General features: G+C 41.8%; 1 long non-coding RNA gene across 1 annotated transcript; it reads left to right on the forward strand.

Moving 5' to 3' along the window:
• The first annotated feature begins 383 nt into the window (after nt 1-383).
• On the forward strand, nt 384-22,242 carry LOC134966917 (uncharacterized). The gene is made up of 4 exons (XR_010188740.1): nt 384-559; nt 9,996-10,047; nt 10,773-10,802; nt 21,853-22,242. It is a non-coding gene; the product is annotated as an uncharacterized LOC134966917 (long non-coding RNA).
• The last annotated feature ends 366 nt before the right edge of the window (nt 22,243-22,608 follow it).

The following is a 22,608-nucleotide window of genomic DNA, read 5'->3' on the forward strand; positions in this document are numbered from 1 at the left end:
CAGTGAAAGCGCCGGAAGCCGGAGCTCAGTACTGAGCTCCTGCCTCTGGCTGCCGCTGTGCAGGGAGACGGGCGCCCGCTGGTAACACAATCTCAGCGGGCGCCCGTCATCTCCCTGTGCGGCGCTGGCGCCGGGGGAGAACGGGGGGTGGAGGACACAAATGACAGGGGGGCACGGGCCCGAGTGCCCCCCCCTGGATCCGCCACTGCTTACTGTATATTTTTTGGCCTCGTTGTCATTGTTGTATAATTATTATTTTTAATGTGCTCAAACTCTTCAGATTCCCCCATCTGTATGCGTTATCTGTTGTGCATTTTATGCTAAGTGAGTGTATTGTGTGAGGGGCTTTTGAACTGAAAACTGGTTTCTACAAGCTGATTTCTTATCATTGCAATAAGTAACATCTAAGACTTGATTGAATTTCTAATGAAGCACATGGAATTTTTGCCCCACCTGTAGAAACCAAGAGGGGGGAGACTCCTGTATATAAGAGGTCCCCTGAGACTGATCCAGTATCTTATATACAAAGACTTTAAGCAGAGAAGAGACAACTACACTTGTGAGTATGAATCTCATTGATACTTTTGGATTGTGTAAAACTATAGCCGTTATTACATTGTACAAATAATTACTTATTATAATACTCACTCTGTATACGGTCATTCTGTTCATGAGTCCTATAATATTCCGCCAAATAATCTACAGTTTATAATTCCTTTATTATGGTACATTTTCTTCACTACCTTCTAATGTGTCTGTGTTACAGGGAAAATCCATATGTAGCTGTGTTATAATCTACTTGTTTATACTAATCCACTGAATTATATAATATATTGTGCTTCACATTTAATGAATTCTTAAAATAACAACAACCACTACAATACAGGTAAAATGATAACCTGCCTTATATTAGATTTACTAACTTACTAAAGCTTCTAAAACAGACGATTTGTGTTGTTTCCCATAGCAACCAGAGTCCGTTTATCATTATCTAGAATGCAATAGACAAATGATAAACAGAATCTGTTTGGTTGCCATGGGAAACACCACCACTGTTCATATTTAGAAGACTTTGAAAAACTACCCTTAATATCCCAAATCATATGGATAATCTGTAGTCCAGGGGCATTTTAGTATCCGTCATCTCAATCAACATTTCATTTGCTATTACCTATGAAGGGTTAAACATGCTATATGAATTGTTATGTGTTTGAATAGACACGTACGCACTCTCTACAAGATGTCCTTGTCTGTTCATATAATATAAGGCTTGTGTGTGTCTTATCTTCAAGGACAATTACATACCAGATCAAAACTGTTACTTCTGTGTGTTACTAATTATCCTGCATGTAATGTCGTATGCTACTTCTATTTATCCAATCATATGCTTGCACATATTGTATACACCCATGTACGTTGTCTTTATAAACCTTTGTTAACCATATAATAAAGCAGAGTGAATCTTAACTACTTGGTGTCGTGTGTTACGTATAGAGTTAAGCTTCGCTCTCACGGGTACCTAAGGGGTTATTAAATCGAGGTGGTTCAGAGATATAATCCTTTCAACTGGGGGCTAGGTCCGGGATCTAGGCGATCGTCCCCTGCCCGGTAAGATAGAGAATTTTATTGTCTGTCTTTTCCGTTCAGGGATTGCGATTACTACTAGATCTGAACTCATTCCGTGTTCCGGGAACACGTGACCAAAAATACAATCCAAGTCCGGGACTTGGCAGAAAAGAAACTTGTTTTCTTAAAGGCGCCGGGCGCCACATAAAGGTATCAGGGATACCAATCTTTAAAGGCAAAGGTATCAGGGATACCAATAAAGAGGACCAGGGGTCCACAAAATCTTTAAAAGGCACAGGTATCAGGGATACCAAAAGATGGACGAGAAGTCCAAATAACAACGCCTCCTCGATTTGATCACCTAAATGTTTGTATGTTTGTCTTATAAGTACTTATATTGTAATTTTTTTCTATTAAGGACACTCAGTGAACGGTTGGTAAGTGCACGGGCGCTGAGTCTCAGAGGACATTGTTGTTTACAGTGATTTTAAGTACATTTGAAAGTTGATTTGTAACAAATAACATTGTCCACGATTGCAGAGATATTAATTGTACGGGTAGTAAGTGTACGTACATTTGGTATCACAAGTTGTGCTGTTATTCCTTATCTTTTGTACTCACCCTCCTCCCTCATGTGCTTATCCTTTTCTTACTTTAATAATCTTCAGCTGCACCAAATCCAGCAGCCTTCTGCCACCTGATACTTATTCCAGTGTCATCTGCTGATGTAGCTATGTTTATTTACCCTGTACTTGTCCTATATTGTAGCCAACTGTAAGTTGCTGTTTTCCTAGTTGATTATTTGCTTATGTACTCTGTAATTGGGCGCTGCGGAACCCTTGTGGCGCCATATAAATAAAGGATAATAATAATCTTCTCTGTTCTGTCTCTGGTAGTTTATGTAGGAATGTGTAATCCCACATGTTACCAATGATTTATGATCAGATCAGCTGAATGCATACATAGACTATTGTTTCCCTTCCCTGTTATTTGTGAATTCTTTTAGAAATATATTGCGTGGGTGATAAGTGTACACGCATTATATGACAGTGTGTTCGGAACAGTCTATGTTTTTATGATAGGATTGTTGTTGCTTCACTTTAAAATACGTTAGTTACTTGTTGATAATATGAGATCAGACCAGAGTAAAGAGATTGAATACCCCCCTCCCCTCCCCTCCCGGGGGAGACCTGCAAGGAATGTGCTGCTCGTCCCTCCCAGCAGCAGCAGTAATTTGCAAACAGAAACCTAGTGAGAATGTGATTGAATTCTGGAAGTGATTTAAAAGTGTTGGTCAGAGGAGGCAGGTCTCACCCTAGTTAATACCGACGACTTACTCATTTCTACATTTATAAACAACTTGTTGCCAACAGTGTAATTAACTGTAAAACAGAGTGTTTCCAGTTCGACCTCTGATAATTTAAAGATTCTGAAAAACATTTATATGAGAAAAAAAGCAGCAGGTTGTTTTGAAATGAGGAAATCTGTCAGTACAGGAACCCTCACCCCCAGCGGGACATCCCACAGAATAGGGGGCCCCCTGCACCTCCCAGCAGATGACACACATCCTGCTTTAATTGCGGCAAGGATGGACATTGGGCTAGGAACTGTCCTTACCCCCTTAGCAAACTTAAACAACTACTGCTGCCTGAACCTGCCCACACTAACAATACTCCCAGAGACGCCCCAAGGTTCCAAATTGACTGACAGGGACAGCCCCGCTGACGGGGCCCGGAGGAGAGTGTCCCGACTTTCATGCAGCTCACTGGTTACTGGAAGGACAGTGGAGCCACCACCAGTGTCCTGTGTAGGGACCAGTACCATGAATCCTTAAAAAAGTCCGCTCCTTCAATAGGAATTAATGGGATACCCACAAAAGTCTATATTACCGACGCCATCAGTATAGAAACTTTGAAGGGCGTTTATATGGGAAGACACAACTTTACTGTAATACCTGAATGCCCAATAAACCTACTGGGAAGAGATCTTCTCAGCCGTCTTGAAATCACAATTAGTCCCTCTGCCTCAAGTAGCGGCATGGATGTTGTATCACCTCATTTACCTGTGTGGGTAAACCTTAACACACCACCTGAGTTAGAGACTGTAAACCCCCAGGTATGGTCAGAGGGGCCCTATGACACTGGCCTAATATCATGTACCCCCTACAAGGCCACACTGAAACCTGATGTACACCCCTTTACCAGAAACAATATCCATTGTTTAAAAGAAAAAATAGAAGGTCTTAGACCTATGGTACAGCAATTTTTAGAGCAAGGCATTCTTAGACATGTAGTATCCCCATACTGCACACCAGTTAACCCTGTAGCAAAAGTAGATGGGACTATAAGGTTTGTGCAAGATCTTAGAGCAATTAATCAGCTAATTGTTCCCATTGCACCAATTGTACCTGATGTAAACTCACTCCTCTCAGCCATTCCTGTAGATGCTGCATTTTTTTCAGTGATTAATTTAAAAAATGCATTTTTCAGCATACCAGTGGACCCCCAAACACAGTTACTTTTTGCTTTTTCTTTTGAGGGCAAGCAGTTAACATGGTGCAGATTACCACAGGTATGTTTATTCACCTGTTGTGTATAGCATTGTACTCCAAGCCACATTGGTTCCCTGGCACCCCCCCTATGGTTCTGTCCTGCTACAGTATGCAGATGATCTGCTTCTCTGTAGTCAAACTGTTAAACTGGCTCTGTGAATGTGGACACAAGGTGTCTAAAAGCAAAAATGCAATGGTGTAAAAAAGCATGTTGATTATCTGGGTTTTGTACTCACAGAGGGAGAAAGGAAAATCAGTCCACAACGCATTCAGTCTGTATTGGGCCTGGTCACCCCAACTACTCAGAAGGAAATGCTATCCTTTCTGGGCATGATTAATTACTGCAGACAGTGGATATCTGATTGTTCCTACTATGACAACATTTTGAGACAAGCCACTCTCAATAACAAACCTAAACAGATTCAATGGTCACAAGAAATGTTAACTGCATATGAAAGTCTAAAATGTATGTTGGTAAAAAGTCCGGCATTGAGCCTCCCAAACTGTACTGCCGTTTCATTTATATGCAAGGGACAACTGTAAAACCATGGCGGGGGTACTAACTCACATGGAGGCAAACTGCGCCCTGTGGCATTCCTGTGTCGGTCCAAGGTATGCCTGCCTGCCTCAGAGCACTGGCAGCTTGTGCAATGGTGGTTGAGATGGCAACTACACTCACCTTAGGTCACACAACAATTCTACACACAACACATGATGTCGTAGCAATACTTAACGGCTTGCATACACAGCATATGTCGGCCCAACGCCTTAGTGGGTATGAAGTCCTATTGCAAAGCAGCCCATCCCTCATCATCAAATATGCAAACACGTCATCAGGCCCAGCACCCATTCTTAATGCACTCCTAGGACAAAAGGGTCCCCAAGATGACATACCTGACAACCATGACTGCTCAGCATCAATAGAATCAGAGACCTCCCCGAGATTAGACATGTCCCCTGTACCCATACCCGGTTCGGACAATGTCTTTGTTGATGGCTCCTGTAGCAGACCAAATGACTCCACATACCAAGCAGGTTATGCCGTTGTGCGCCTGCCCAATGACATTCTTGAAGCAAAGCGCATACCTTACCAGTCGGCACAGGCTGCAGAGCTCATAGCCCTTACCAGAGCCTACCAAATGTACCAAAACAAACCCGTTACAATTTACACAGACTCCAAATATGCCCATGGCGTTGTCCACGACCATGGAGTTATTTGGGCAAGAAGAGGCTTTGTAGGAGCCGATGGAAAAGGCATTTCCCATGCACAGCTTATCACAAACCTCCTCCATGCCATCACACTGCCCTCTGATATTGCAATTTTGCACTGCAGGGCCCATACTGGTGGCAAGGACGACATATCCAAAGGCAATGCCCTTGCTGACAAAACTGCCAAAGAAGCAGCTCTACAACCCATTGCCCAGTCCCATATGACTGTCATGACCCCCCCTGCCATTAATGATCAATATCTTATCACGGAGCTACAGGCCACAGCCTCCAACAAGGATTTGGATGACTGGATATATCCTGTATTGCAGAAAAATCCCAAATCAGGATTAATCTGCAAAGAGGGGAAACCTTGTATACCCCAAACAAGTGCCCCTTTGTTCATTGCTCATTACCATGGGGTAGGACATCATAGCAAGAACACCACAGCCTTACTTTTAAGCAAAGACTTTTATATCACTGATGTTAAAACACTGGTAGATCATTACGTCAGTAGATGTGTTACCTGTCTACGCAAGGTGATTTAGAACTTATAAAGGAAGAATATGTGAGGTCCCTCATCAGCAAACTAGATGAAATTGAACACAAAATTGTTTGTAAAAATCCTTTTAATCCACAGGAACCGACACATCCTTTTCAGGTCGGAGACAAAGTCGTTGTGAAAGTGCTCCCGAGGAATAAAGGTCCAGGAGATTTCACCTATGGTCCAGAGACGGAAGTCGTGGCAGTGACCAGGACGGCTGTCCTCACTGAAGAGGGGCCCACGTGGATACATGCATCCCGAGTAAAGAAGATACCCAGCCCAAACCGCGAAGCAAGTCCAGGAGAGGTACTAACGGGGGCAGACAGCCCTGACCTCCAACGAGGAGAGGTACTAACGGGGGCAGACAGCCCTGACCTCCAACCAAGATGACCTCACACATGGAGAAGATGATTGTGAACCACGGACCCCGCTGGGCATGTGTTATCCTAACCCTCATCACAGTCCTAACATTTCCCTGTAGAACTGAGGTTGACATCTCACAAAAGGAAGGGGTGACCACCTTATGGTATAACTCCTCCAACACACACGTAGCCACCTATGTCTTAGATTACTTTATGTTCTCCAAGCTTGCTGAAGCAAAACACTCTATACACAAAAAAAGAAAATCAGGAATATCTGAGACAGTTTATATTTGTGTTACTGATTCATGGTGGGGATACAACTGTGATTCCTGGGAATCTGTGGGGTGGAACACAGGAATTGACTGGGGGTACAGACCATCAGACGCTTTAAATAGATGGAGCCAACCTGATGGAATACCTCTACTCTCTAGAATGTCTATCTTTAAGATGGACGAGGGCCTAAGTGCATATAGGTTCAGATTAAACATAGAACGCCCCAGCAGAGCAGATAATGGTACCTATGTAGTTGGAATATGGTGGGGAACAGGGTACTATAGCGAAAGGCAAAGCTTTCATTTATTGGACATGTTTAACAATCCAGCGTATCAGTCTAAGGCTATCCCTCAAGGTAAACCCCTAAGGCCTCATATAGCTACCTTCAAGGATATGATAGCCATTAACAATCCCACCTTTGAAGACATCCTAGCTATTGAAACTGGTTTCTCTGACATCAATTTCTGGTTAGAATGGATGAAATATAGCGCCAATAAACATAATAAAAGTAACTGCTATGTTTGTGGCAGATCTAGGCCTCACCTAGGCACCGTGCCCCTTAATATACCCCTAGAACAAGAAAGTTGTTTTTTCAGCCTTTACAACGGCACCAAAACCAATGACAGCCAATGTGAAATGTGGAAAAAGGAATACCCCATACTCTCAAAAAACCCCAACCTTGGTAACACAATAACCATATACACAGGTAACTACACCTGCTACAACTCCACTAGCCACTCTGGCAAGGATTTTAAAAATTTTCCTCCTGGATACTGCTCAGAAACACGTAACACCATCCTAGTTAATCAAACCAAGTCCCTAGGGGACATTTATTATATCTGTGGAGATTTAAAACTCAGAACTAGATTAGATATCCCATGGAAAGGTCAATGTGCCTTAGCCAAAATAATTATGCCATTACACATACTCCCAACTAATGAAGGTTCCTCTACCTCAAACACTGCTCCCACACATAGAAGAAAAAGGGAAACTCCAATAGGTAGCTTCGATCCACATGTTTATATTGACACAATTGGGGTCCCAAGAGGGGTGCCAGACGAATTCAAAGCTAGAGATGAAGTAGCTGCAGGATTTGAATCCTTAATTCCTATAATAACTGCCAATAAAAATGTTGCATGGATCAATTATATCTACTATAACCAACAGAGATTCATTAATGATACCAAAGTTGCACTCAAAGGTATAGCTGAACAATTAGAAGCCACCTCTCAAATGACATTCCAAAACCGTATGGCCTTAGACATGATACTGGCTGAAAAGGGTGGAGTTTGTGTCTACATAAAACAGGTAGAAGGATGTTGTACCTTTATCCCTGACAACACAGGGCCAAATGGTAAAGTTACCCTAGCCATAAAAAAACTAGATGATTTATCCATAGAGCTAAAAAAGAATTCAGGTATTGATAACCCATGGAGCCAATACTTTGGTTGGTTTGAAAATTGGAAACAGGGTCTTGTTCAACTAGGAATCTACATATTGATTGTGATAGTAATTTTTTGTGTTGTTTTCTTTTGCATTATACCCTGCTGCAGAAAACTCGCCACAAAAGGTATTGAAAACTCGCTTATGTATGAAGCCGTCCTTACAATCCCTCCTAACTCCCCTGCAGCCTATAAGCAATACCTAACTGAATATAGAAATAAAAAGCTCCATGTACAGAATCATGTTATTTAAATATATGATTCTAAGAGGGGATTGAAGGGTTAAACATGCTATATGAATTGTTATGTGTTTGAATAGACACGTACGCACTCTCTACAAGATGCCCTTGTCTGTTCATATAATATAAGGCTTGTGTGTGTCTTATCTTCAAGGACAATTACATACCAGATCAAAACTGTTACTTCTGTGTGTTACTAATTATCCTGCATGTAATGTCGTATGCTACTTCTATTTATCCAATCATATGCTTGCACATATTGTATACACCCATGTACGTTGTCTTTATAAACCTTTGTTAACCATATAATAAAGCAGAGTGAATCTTAACTACTTGGTGTCGTGTGTTATGTATAGAGTTAAGCTTCGCTCTCACGGGTACCTAAGGGGTTATTAAATCGAGGTGGTTCAGAGATATAATCCTTTATTTGTGAATTCTTTTAGAAATATATTGCGTGGGTGATAAGTGTACACGCATTATATGACAGTGTGTTCGGAACAGTCTATGTTTTTATGATAGGATTGTTGTTGCTTCACTTTAAAATACGTTAGTTACTTGTTGATAATATGAGATCAGACCAGAGTAAAGAGATTGAATACCCCCCTCCCCTCCCCTCCCGGGGGAGACCTGCAAGGAATGTGCTGCTTGTCCCTCCCAGCAGCAGCAGTAATTTGCAAACAGAAACCTAGTGAGAATGTGATTGAATTCTGGAAGTGATTTAAAAGTGTTGGTCAGAGGAGGCAGGTCTCACCCTAGTTAATACCGACGACTTACTCATTTCTACATTTATAAACAACTTGTTGCCAACAACCTACGAAATAATTGGGCAGATATGCTAAACCTTGAAGAGTGATAAAGTGGAGAGAGATAAAGGGTTCTATGTAGATAAAGTGGATGGTGATAAAGTAACAGCCAATTAGATCCTAACTGCCTTGTTACGGGTTGGGTTTGAAAAATGACAGGAGTCGATTGGCTTGTGCTGTGGGGTCTATGTATTAAGACTTGTAGAGAGATAATGTGGAGAGAGATATAGTATTAGCCAACCAGCACCTATTATTTTTCAAACACAGTCTGTAACATGGCAGTTAGGAGCTGATTGGCTTGTACTTTGTTGTCTATGTACTAAGGCTTGGAGAGAGATAAGTGGAGAGAGATTAAGATCCAGATTTATCAAGTCTTGGAGGATGATAAATTGCATGGTTATAAAGTACAAGCCAACCAACTCCTAGACAGTTAGGAGCTGTTTGGCTGTTATTTTATAATCATCATGCAATTTATCACTCTGCAAGGCTTGATAAATCTGGGCCATAGAATTAGCCAGCCAGCTCCTAACTGTCATTTTTCAAACACAGCCCGTAATATGACAGCTAGGAGCTGATTGGCTGGTACTTTATTTAACTCCCATTTATCACTCTCCAAAGCTTAGTATATAGTCCCATTATATTGACTGATTGTTTCACTTGGATTTTAACATAAATCAGGAACCTTGGTGGTTATTTTTAATAGGATTTTGCAGCTTTTCTTATCTTCTGGGGGAATTACTGTTGTTTCTACTGACAACACCCAGTTTGATCAGAACAAAATTATAAATCTAATCCAGATAAGGGTTTTATAATAAAATAGTGTTTGATTTATTTTAACTTCACACCATATGTTACAACACTGATATGTGATGATTGTATCGCTTAGATTCTAAGTATCCTAGTAGACCCCTCCCGCCATACGTGCTCACTCTACTGATGTCTGTCCTAAATAATGAGACGTCTTCCTCTTCCCTTCCTGACTGACTGGCCTTTATATACTCTCACACAGGTCTGCAGGAGAATGATGAAGCTTGGCGCAGTCCTTCTCGTCCTGGCAATTGGTGAGTAAGGTGTAATAGTCTGGGGGGAAACGGAGACTGCGTTATCCTATACTCTATGTACAGATAAACCTAGTAGGTTAGAGATTGTCACTGGGCAGAACAGTATTATGTGAATAGGTTGGAAAAAGAAGAAGAAGAAAAAGAAGAAAAAAAGTGTAACAGAAAAATGATCATCAAAGCTCATATTTATTATATTCTGTAAAACTAAACCTCGTTATGAAAGTTACACGTTTTTATTATTACAGTATGTCTTACTTTGCTCAGACTTTTTTATTTCATAATAATACATAGCAGTTCTGTCTCCGAACACAGCTACATAATAATAAGGAGGAAAATTAGAACAAAACATTAAACACAACCAACAAATGTAAAATTATGTTATTTAAATTATATCCAATGTAACGTAGCAAATTCATTTTTTGATGATTTTTATGGAGAAACCAATGTAGGATTTTGGTAATTAACTTATGCTAAATTGAAGAAACACATAAATAACTGCAGAACAAATAAATGATGGGGGATTATATATTAAGGCAACATATATAATATATGTAATAGTTATTTTTAGCTTATAAATGTGTGAGGGATTTGAAGAGCTGCCTCATTGTAATGTGATTTTCCAAATACTGACAGGTCCCATGCAGGGAAATTGTCATATTTTGCATAGCAAAATATTTCATCATCAACTAATTACTGCTCTATCTCTTCTCTGTCTTTTCATGTAGCTGCCCAGTCTCTCTATGTCTACGGAGCTCGTAAGTATGACAAGAGTAGTGATGATGATGATGTTACGTTGGAGTGCACTAGTGGCTGTTACATAGGGGTTGGGGCCGGGGCTGCAGTGAAATGTATGGTCCATATTGATTATATAGGGTGATTCAAAAGTCGCAGTACACCGTTTTATCTCAAAAACTGTGCAGAAAATGGGAAAACTGAATACTCCAGTAAGGAATGGGTGAAGTGGGCTATCTTGAACTTGGGCACCATCTTGAAATCAGCCATCTTGAAACTGTCAGTTTTCCCATTTTCTGCAGTTTTTGAAACAAAAGGGTGAACTGCGATTTTTTAATCACACTGTACTGTGCATATAAATTATAATTATGAGTATTAAAATAAAATAACAATTCCTACAGTGATAGTAAGTCTTTCTAGAGATTTACTACTGTATGTATGGGTTCAGTATGATATACCACTCGTGGGTATGGCGGTAGTCATATGAATGACACCGACATTGAAGACGTCGAAAAGAGTAAGTATTTTTACCCCCACCCTAACCTAATAAAGCATAGGTCACTAATTACCCATTTTGGAAACTTAGAATTGCAATCCTGTGTTAGTGATCGTCTGGGAGTCCTTCTGTTTTATCTGCATTATGGAGTCAAACATGATATTAATAGTTTATTCAGGACTCAGGACTACAGATAAACATTCTAGTTATCTCAGATACTGATATCTTTGAAACTTCATACAGTCGAGTTAAGGTGAGTGCTTCCTGGTGAATGCAGCTGTAGTACATAGAGTCACAGGTGAATGCAGCTGTAGTACATAGAGTCACAGGTGAATGCAGCTGTAGTACATAGAGTCATAGGTGAATGCAGCTGTAGTACATAGAGTCATAGGTGAATGCAGCTCTAGTACATAGAGTCACAGGTGAATGCAGCTGTAGTACATAGAGTCACAGGTGAATGCAGCTCTAGTACATAGAGTCACAGGTGAATGCAGCTGTAGTACATAGAGTCACAGGAGAATGCAGCTGTAGTACATAGAGTCACAGGTGAATGCAGCTGTAGTACATAGAGTCATAGGTGAATGCAGCTCTAGTACATAGTGTCAAAGTCAGAAAAATATCTCTATGCACGTTGCCATATTTGCACCGCACACTGGTCCGCGCTGCGCATGCGTACGCTCTCCCGTGAAGGCGCATACCCGCAATAGCGTGCACTCGCAGGCGCGGTATGCGTATTTACGGTAGGGTTTATGTAGTCGTAGCGTGCGACTCATTCGTTACATATTTTCACAATTAATGTAGTTTATAGATCATGATCCCTTTAATGATTTCTGAAAGTTTGGTTAATATAGAATGTCCCTGAGCTGAGGAATCCCTCTTTGTATGGTACGAAGGGTCTAACAGGAATCATATAGCAGTGTTTGGTACCCATCGGAAGAGTATTTAATTAGCAATATTCCGGTGTTGGTTTGGAGCGTATTAATCGCTCGTGCGAATAGTTATGGACATAAGAAGTTTATGTCCATTTCTAGTATTTACTCATACTCAGGTATGCGGCGGGAAACCTAGTTTCCCGCCCACCTGAGCTGTTTGAAATCGTCACAGCCCACCTGTATGAATCACCCTATGACCTTTTGTTATGATACAGGGCCGGATTCCGACGTCCAATGGACAATGGGATTGTAGGGACTGTAGGATTGCATTGTGTGTGGGGCATAAATAGGCAGGCCGACCACATCCAGCACTCACTCTTCAACGGTTCTCATTGCTGAAAATCGGGTGCTGGATGTCCAGGCGCATGCGATCGTTTCCCCTTGTGCGTAAGTTTTCTCTCCGTAATCATTGTCTTACTGTGAGCCAATTTCTCTCATCTCTCTCCATTTCTCTCTCTCCCACTTTCTCGTTTCTCTCACATCTCCCCTAGACTAGTATTGAATTGTATTAGATAGTATTGTATTTTGGTTAGGAAGTCTCTGTTATATTGTAGTGTATCATTTGTACTGTTATCCCCTTTTTGCAAGTATATTAGATATAATACAGTTAATAGGCTTCGGACCCTAAACCAGTATCTGTGTATTTCCTATAGTGTTAAGTGTTCACTTGAGCGTCGGTGACGCTCAAGCAGCTTTGTAGTTAGTCAGGTTACACAAGGTTGCACTTACACCCTGTATTCACATTAAGTTATTCTGTGTATTTCATTGGTATAAGGTTTAAACATTAAGGTATAGCGTTGTGAGCGTCTGCGCCGCTGGTGACCTCCTCGTGGTCTCGAGCGTATGCTACGCCATAGCGAATCATTACTCTAGTCATAACCAATAACGTGTCCTGTGATCACTGGGCCGTGAGCGAACGTGACGCTTGAGCGTCTCGCCTACGGCGGAGCGATCGTTACGCAAATAGCGTACCCTTACGGTACTTCTTAAGCAAACAGCGTACAGTGTTCTTAGACTTCATAAAGGGTTGTTTATACGACAAAGGAATTTAGCATTGTCAATTGGGGACTCGTCCTATCCTTCTCATATCTGCACTAGGTAGATCAGCAGACATTATCCCCCCAGCAAAGGGTGGGAGGTTGTCTCGCAGTGCTGACGGGATAAGCGTCTGCTTCGCTTAGATAAAGAGTGCTGAAGGAATCCGGGAACCGGAAGTAAGAACAAAACGCTTGTGTCTTTTAAAACTGTTTTATTTCTCTTCTGTCTTGCGTATACACGCACGCATACATATATATCTGCATTTCTTTTTCAAATTTCGTATATCACTATTCCTGTTTGCCAATTTTTATAGTTGATAGAAAGTGCTAAAAGAGATTTGCTGTTATTTCATAGTAGAGGTAATAGTTAAAGTATAGACCAACACACGGCTTGTCTGGGAGATAAGGCAGTCAGTGTGGTGTGCGGTAGATGATCAGGGATCATCCACATTGATAAAAATAGAAATTGTGTTACGGTGGATCTTTGTTTTGCGTACACGTGTCCCTAACAAAAGACTTGCGTACGCAATCCAAAGGCAGACGCACGCAGCGTACATTACGCAATGTAGCGTCTGGTTACGCCCACGTAGCTCGTCACGAAAAGTTGAATTAGCGCAAAGCGATAAGTAACGCACAGCGGTAGATAACGCGACGCGGTAAATAATGCAAATCTATTTTTGGAAAAATCTGAAATTTAGTTTAACAGATCCTGCTCCTAATTGGTAACACAGTTGGACTGAAGACAATTTCTGCGCAGAAATAGATATAGAAACAAAGTGTACATGTGTTGAGTGAGTGTGTTTTTTTTTTTATCACATAAGTTTATATAACTTAGAGGTTGAACCAAAAGGAAAGTCGGGTACTCGTCAAGGGACATACGTGTAAGTGACATATACGGTGGCTAGGGAGGCATCCTTGGTTAAATAATATTTGAGCATTAGAGTATAGCGGACCATAAGGTAACAAGACCAGGAGGTCATAAGGTAACAAGACCAGGAGGTCACAAGGTACTAAAAGGTCCGCTATAAAGGTACAAGAGGCACAACGCCTGGGGTGTTGGTGCAGAACCCATATAGGCCATAAGCTCTTGCTGAAGGAATCGCGGCCGGAAACATCGATTCCATTAATCTCTCAGTACATAACAGGTAGTGCTTATGTACTGAACGATTGGACCGCACGTAATTGTGTGCAGTAGTTAGTAATCTGACCTAATACCATTAGAGTAAAGTGGTCACAAACGCTATTTGTACATTCTGACGTGATTTGTGTAATTTTTTATTTTTAAAGGGAAGTTCGCTGGTCACTCAGGAACTATCTAACAACCCCAACTTTACTGGAAAGAGTAAGTGTCCTTCGGGTAACCCTCATATGTTCCAGTAAAATAAAGGTTCACAGGGGCCCTGGGTTGGGTACCGCAGCTCTGGTTACAGTGATTGCAGTACTGGCCAACGTGGGCGAGAAGTAAGTGGGGTACTTGATAAACCACCACCGCCGGCCTGCCCAGGACATCTTGGTTTGTTTGTAAGGGTTCGCTGAAAACCTTGAGATAAAGATCCAAGGAGGAATAAGCAACACCTGCAGATTATGGGGGCCATTTGTTCAGGTAGGGGGCGATCAACCTCGGTTCGGGTTGATTCAGGGAACCGGCCAGTCGGGTCGGCACGATATGTGATGTGTGAGAAATATGGAAATCACGCTGAAGTTTTATGTGATGAATGGGAGAGAATGACTGTACAAGACAGGGAGAAATTCCCAAGAATAGGTAGCTCCAGTCCAGAAGTGTTACAAAATTTAAGGAGGAGGATATGTCTCATTGAACCAACAAAGGGACGAAGTAAACATTATGATTATTTGCAGTTAGGGCAACAGGAAGGTGAATTACAAAGAGATTCAATTGACTTTTCTGAGAGGAGAGATAATGGCATCGGGGGGGGAGTTGATTGCGGAGAGAAAAGCACAAGGTTGAACAATAAAAACGCTCTTAGCAACTGTAGTATAGATTATAAGAATAAGTGTAATAACTGTAACAATGATTATTGTAATACTGTTGAATGTATAACTATTAACCTGTGCAAGTTGCACCCCATGTCAAACTTCCCTAAGGAATACAAACAAGAAAGTGAACCCAGAACGATGTCAGCACCTCTTCCAGCAACCATCACAAAAGCCATCCAGGTGGACGCGACCAAATTGGTAAAGGCAATAATCGAACCCCCTAACGGAGGGTCAGGTGAGGTCGTGTCCACAGGTACGTACAATGTTTCATATCACGCACAAACAGATGTACCCCAAAATGTAAGACCAACACAAGATGATGTAACTGAGCTCGATCTGGCCAGGGTGATCTCAGTCCCCAATGGGAAGACTGACGATCAGGGAATCATTCCCGTCAAGGACAGTGCAATGCGCTGTCTCTGGTCCCGGACCGAATTGAGATCAATTATGTCTGAATTTCCTGATCCTAGGAAAAATCTAGCCAAATGTCAAAGGTTTATTAAAGAACTAGGAAACGCCACAGAACCCACCAACAAAGAATGGCGGACAGTGCTGAGGGCATGTTTGCCCTCCAGGGTTGACCCTGAAAAATTCATTGCTGATTGTAAATTAAACACGGAGGTACCTTGTATGGAGGAACACAATCAGGAATGTATTAGGCAGATTAACCGACAGTTAGGAATATATTTCCCAGCTGCTGTCAAGTGGAATGACATTTTTTCCATAAGGCAAAACGAAAGGGAAAATGTTTCTAATTATTTCAATCGAGCACTGCAAATAATGGCTAGAAACACTGGGATCGCAGACATCAAGACAAATGCACAACATAAAGGAATAGCGGTTAAGGTATTGATGAATGGTTTAAAAGATGAATTAAAAACAAGGGTACAGACCACCAACCCAAACTGGAGAGATATCTCGGTGACCGCACTAAGAGAGGCCGTCATCAATCATGATCAGAATATCACCAGATACAGAGAGTCACAAAGAGATAAGTTAATGGCAGCAAATATACAGGCCCAAACCACAAGACCACCCCAACAAAAGCCCCACACCCCTGCGAAAAATCCAGATATGGAAGTCTGTTACAATTGTCATAAAAAGGGACACTTTGCAAGAGATTGTAGATCAAGAGAAAGACGACACCATAATCATAAAATCCAAGGAATCAGGGAAGTACAGGGGAAACGATTGATGATGATGAGCATCCGAGCGTTTGAGGAGGCATCAAATCAACCAAAACCTCAGGTCATTGACACGTGGAGGAAACCCAGGATTTGTTATCATTGTAGGAGAGAAGGGCATTATGCCAGCAACTGTAATAACCCACATAAAGTTAGACCCCCTAGACCAAGAAATGAGCAAAATTACAACACACACACCATTATAATCAGAGATCCGACAGGAAGAACTCAGGCCCACACTCATGGTATGTAGTCAGGAAAGGTGAACATTAGAACTGATGGTAAGCCTGAGGTAACGGTTAATAAAGTGGGAGGTCATTCACTGAAAGACACAGGAATGACCAGGTGAAACGTTGTAAATGTATCAGTGAAATGTTTTTTTTTTTCTCTCTCTCTCTCTATCCCCATCTCTGACGAGTATTGGTAAGAATTCACACATTGCATATCCACTTGGTCCTTGCAGAAGTCTACCAAACCCCAGCATGACCTCCGCCACAATGTATTTCTGGCCAGATACAGACAGTGGAGTAATGCAGGTGCTGGTGGGGAGGGACTGCTCAAGGAGACCATTAGACACATAGATATGACAGCCTAATAAGTCTGACAATGTTTTCTTAATGTTGACAATGTTTAAAAATGCTTTGTTTCTCTTTTCTTATTGGTGGTTATTGTCGAGTTATGTAATGTATATATGCACATGAATTGTTCTCTATCTTTTTTTTTTTTTTTTTTTGTCTCTCTCTTCCCACTCATGTTTCCATGGTTTAAAGATGCTATGTCACCCCTTAGTTGGACCAATGGTAATGCCAGATTTTTGCTCATTACAGAAAGATCGTCGGTTGGGAAGGAACATTGCATCACCAGAATGTTCGTTTGGAAGACTGAGAGACAGCACCTTTGAGAGGACAGCAGAACAAGAAGAACAACAAGACGAGAGAACTTATTATCGTAACAAGTTCTCTCTCCCTCAAACTGTTTTTTCTTATACCCCCTTTACAAATTTCTTCTTTTCTCCTCCTGTAAGATGGACTTGCCCCAAGAGACTGTGATATGGATTTTCCCGTTAACCATGATGTTGACCAGAGCAGTCTGTTTCGGTGAGAGTACCAGTGAGGTCGAGAAAGGATCCAGAAAGGTTCTAATGACTGAGATGGAGGTGTAAATTTCCAATAGCAACCCAATCACCAAGCAAAGGCGAGTACCGGGCACGATCTAACAACCATGTTATCTGTAAACATTTTCTTTGAAGGATTGTTAGTTCAAAAAGAAAACTGTATCTGTAGGCTCGGTAACAATAATGCCAATCCAGTTTTAATAACCATATGGACCAGCATCCATTGAGTGACCATCACTCCTTAGTGGGTAACGTGTTAAATAAAACAGATTGTTGGGTATGCTCTCAAGTACCTCAGGGTCATAGCAAATCAGGGCTAGTACCATTTCCTTTAACGGTAGGGGAGGTACTTGAGCTAAAGGGTGGGAGACCGGTGGACAGGAGGTTTAATATCTCCAGCCCTCCTAGTTTGAAGTTCCACCAATATCATGTGGATAGGTCCCTCTTATGTTTTAATATCTCCAATCCCCGTAAGCCGGGAAATTGGGAAGTGTCATGGAGCAACCTTACCATGACCTTTTCACACAGAGCAGATAGAATGCCTACAGATACAGAGCTGGTACGCCACATAGCCAGTAGAGGAAAATCTTTCCGGTATCGATATACCTTAGGAAATAGGATTACTAGAGTTGGAGAGGTATCACCAGGATACTGTGCACATATCGTACAAACTGATACGTGCATTAAGCAGATGGAAGAATTAGGGTCAGGAGATTTCACCTGGAAGGTTTGTAACATGGTCATGTCCTTCTCCGTCCCTTATGTTCTCCCCGATGATGCATATTTCATATGCGGGAGAAAGGCGTACAAGTGGCTTGCCCCAAACTCTGAAGGATTGTGTTATATTGGAAAAGTATTGCCTGAAGTGATGACTGTTACACATGACAAAATGAAGGACATACACCGTGGTGCCCAAGCTCCTTATACTCACACTCATTACGAGCACCGAGTTAAAAGACAACTGTCAGAAAGGTTAGAGCATCCGGCCTCTGATCTTATCCATGAATCCACCGGGATTCAGGTTCTGGTAGCGTTAGATTTCACTCGTACCGCTCGAGGAGTGATGAATTATAGATACATTTCCGCACTCGCCAATTTGTTAGATAATATCACTGAAATGTATGATGACACGTTTAGATACACTGGAAGAGAACTTCAAGCTTACAAAACAGAACTAGTTCAGCATAGGATGGTTCTTAATTATCTTACAGCAGTAACAGGCGGATATTGTGTTACATTGGCAACACAGTATGGCATAAAGTGTTGCACGTATATCACAAATAGCACCGAGGATCCGGTAGAGGTCATAGACCAAAAGATGGACGATATTTTGCAATTAATGTGGGAATTTCGTCGAAAACACAATCTCACCCTTGCTGCTGTAGGTAATGAGCTGACTGGTTGGGTGTCATGGTTGAACCCGCGAAATTGGTTCTCCGGTTTAGGAGACTGGGCTCAAGGAGTCATAATGGATGTTGGAAAGTTTCTACTATGTATCTTGGGTGTCGTTATATCGATTGGATTGATATTTAGATGCGGGCAGGCTTTAATGAGGTGCAAACAAAGTACAAAAGTGATGAGCTTGAGGAGTGAGGAAACCGTAATTAACCTGGATTTGATTTATGACCCAATGATAGAAACCAGAATGTGATGAAAATGCGATTATACGGTCCGTTTCTTTCACCTGTTTTTCTGCTTTTCTCCCAGATACAAAGACCCCCTTGGACGAGGAAGCTGACGAGACGAGATGTATACAGACAACGGATTGACCAAAGAAGAAGATTTGACAACTTTAAATATGGACACTTGATGAACTTTGCCATGGATCCCCAGTTTCCCTAGTATTTTTAAACTCACGCTAGCCCAACATTTTTTGTAAATCTGATGGCTCTGACAAAGCTTGTTGCTCATGCCTAAGGAGCAAAACAGCGCAAAGAAGACGACTCTCAACAGATACCGAACACAACTTCAACAACAGATGTACATTTCCCTGACATAGAATATCATTGCATTTTTCGTAAGTGTTCTTTATCTTCATCTCTACAACCCTCAGGTAACGACACACATAGACGATAGGGAATACAGGCACAGATATCAGCAACCACATACCTCCCCCATTCATGTATCATCAACTAAAATGTGCATCCCCATTTTGTTACAACCACAGCCGAAATGAGCTCGGTAGAGTTTGACAGCCCATCCACAGACCTGTACCACAGGATAAGAAGGAATTCAAATGTATACTTCGCAATACCTCGAAGCTTGATTTACCACACGTACGGCACGATGATACATGACCCTCCAAACATGGACTCATACACACATGCTTCTGCTTTCTCACTAGGTCATACCCTCTTGACACCTACTCCACTCTTCTCCCCTACCCAACCACGGAAATGAATTAACCCCTGACATATATTTTTCTCCTTTTGAAATGTTTTAGAAGGTGGCAGTTATTATTGACTGCCAAAGGGTGGACTGTCAAAGTCAGAAAAATATCTCTATGCACGTTGCCATATTTGCACCGCACACTGGTCCGCGCTGCGCATGCGTACGCTCTCCCGTGAAGGCGCATACCCGCAATAGCGTGCACTCGCAGGCGCGGTATGCGTATTTACGGTAGGGTTTATGTAGTCGTAGCGTGCGACTCATTCGTTACATATTTTCACAATTAATGTAGTTTATAGATCATGATCCCTTTAATGATTTCTGAAAGTTTGGTTAATATAGAATGTCCCTGAGCTGAGGAATCCCTCTTTGTATGGTACGAAGGGTCTAACAGGAATCACATAGCAGTGTTTGGTACCCATCGGAAGAGTATTTAATTAGCAATATTCCGGTGTTGGTTTGGAGCGTATTAATCGCTCGTGCGAATAGTTATGGACATAAGAAGTTTATGTCCATTTCTAGTATTTACTCATACTCAGGTATGCGGCGGGAAACCTAGTTTCCCGCCCACCTGAGCTGTTTGAAATCGTCACAGCCCACCTGTATGAATCACCCTATGACCTTTTGTTATGATACAGGGCCGGATTCCGACGTCCAATGGACAATGGGATTGTAGGGACTGTAGGATTGCATTGTGTGTGGGGCATAAATAGGCAGGCCGACCACATCCAGCACTCACTCTTCAACGGTTCTCATTGCTGAAAATCGGGTGCTGGATGTCCAGGCGCATGCGATCGTTTCCCCTTGTGCGTAAGTTTTCTCTCCGTAATCATTGTCTTACTGTGAGCCAATTTCTCTCATCTCTCTCCATTTCTCTCTCTCCCACTTTCTCGTTTCTCTCACATCTCCCCTAGACTAGTATTGAATTGTATTAGATAGTATTGTATTTTGGTTAGGAAGTCTCTGTTATATTGTAGTGTATCATTTGTACTGTTATCCCCTTTTTGCAAGTATATTAGATATAATACAGTTAATAGGCTTCGGACCCTAAACCAGTATCTGTGTATTTCCTATAGTGTTAAGTGTTCACTTGAGCGTCGGTGACGCTCAAGCAGCTTTGTAGTTAGTCAGGTTACACAAGGTTGCACTTACACCCTGTATTCACATTAAGTTATTCTGTGTATTTCATTGGTATAAGGTTTAAACATTAAGGTATAGCGTTGTGAGCGTCTGCGCCGCTGGTGACCTCCTCGTGGTCTCGAGCGTATGCTACGCCATAGCGAATCATTACTCTAGTCATAACCAATAACGTGTCCTGTGATCACTGGGCCGTGAGCGAACGTGACGCTTGAGCGTCTCGCCTACGGCGGAGCGATCGTTACGCAAATAGCGTACCCTTACGGTACTTCTTAAGCAAACAGCGTACAGTGTTCTTAGACTTCATAAAGGGTTGTTTATACGACAAAGGAATTTAGCATTGTCAATAGAGTCACAGGTGAATGCAGCTGTAGTATATAGAGTCACAGGAGAATGCAGCTGTAGTACATAGAGTCACAGGAGAATGCAGCTGTAGTACATAGAGTCACAGGTGAATGCAGCTGTAGTACATAGAGTCACAGGTGAATGCAGCTGTAGTACATAGAGTCACAGGTGAATGCAGCTGTAGTATATAGAGTCACTGGTGAATGCAGCTGTAGTACATAGAGTCACAGGTGAATGCAGCTGTAGTACATAGAGTCACAGGTGAATGCAGCTGTAGTACATAGAGTCACAGGTGAATGCAGCTGTCGTACATAGAGTCACAGGGTCTTATTTATTATTAGGGCAATTTTACTTTGCAAGTGATTTAATGGAATCCTGATAGAACCATTGAGTCAGATGCGTCATTATTAAGAAAGAAAATATAATATTTTATTTATCTCCATAGCAAAGTGTGGTGCGCACCAAATAATGAACAGCTGTGATGGTCCATGTACACTCAACTGTCACTCTATGAAACATCCCAAATCCTGCCTGGAGCTCTGCAGTCCTGGGTGTGTCTGCCAAAGTCCGTACTTCGCTGTATCCAGCACAGATAAGACCTGTGTTCTACGAACCAAGTGCCCGTAGGACTTTCTGAAGAAGGAAACTGGGATATAGATGTGACATGAGGATCTCCAGCTGTCGTCTTGTTACTTTGTTCTACAATTTGTATATATGTGTAATGCATTATGTGACCTGTTCCAGATAATCCTGCTTGTCCAGATACATAACGAATTGGACATCTAGGAAAATATTTCTGTGCAAAAATAAATAAATGCAAAATATTCAGTGATAACATCTATAGCCTGTTTCAGTGATGATGAAGATGATGATGATGATGATGATGATGTAAAGCTTAAACAGGAGACTATGGGCTAAATGTAATAGTAGGCGGAAGCGTGGGACTTTGTGCATGTCTGAATGTTTGTTTTAAAGCAGCACTTACTTAAAGAGGGCAAAACAAACCTGGATTTTACTTGTAAATGATTGCTGCTTTAAAAAAATGGCCAGACTTGCACAAAGTCCGGCATCTCAGAGGCTATGACATTTAGGGCCTAATTCAGACTGGATTGCTGCAGAGGTAGCGATCACAGTCTGTATAATTTTGTGGAGTGCACTCGTGTAACGGGCGCACTGCGTGTGCGCATTCGAGGAGCCCAAT

This window comes from Pseudophryne corroboree, chromosome 10 (assembly GCF_028390025.1).
Source record: "Pseudophryne corroboree isolate aPseCor3 chromosome 10, aPseCor3.hap2, whole genome shotgun sequence".
NCBI lineage: Eukaryota > Metazoa > Chordata > Amphibia > Anura > Myobatrachidae > Pseudophryne > Pseudophryne corroboree.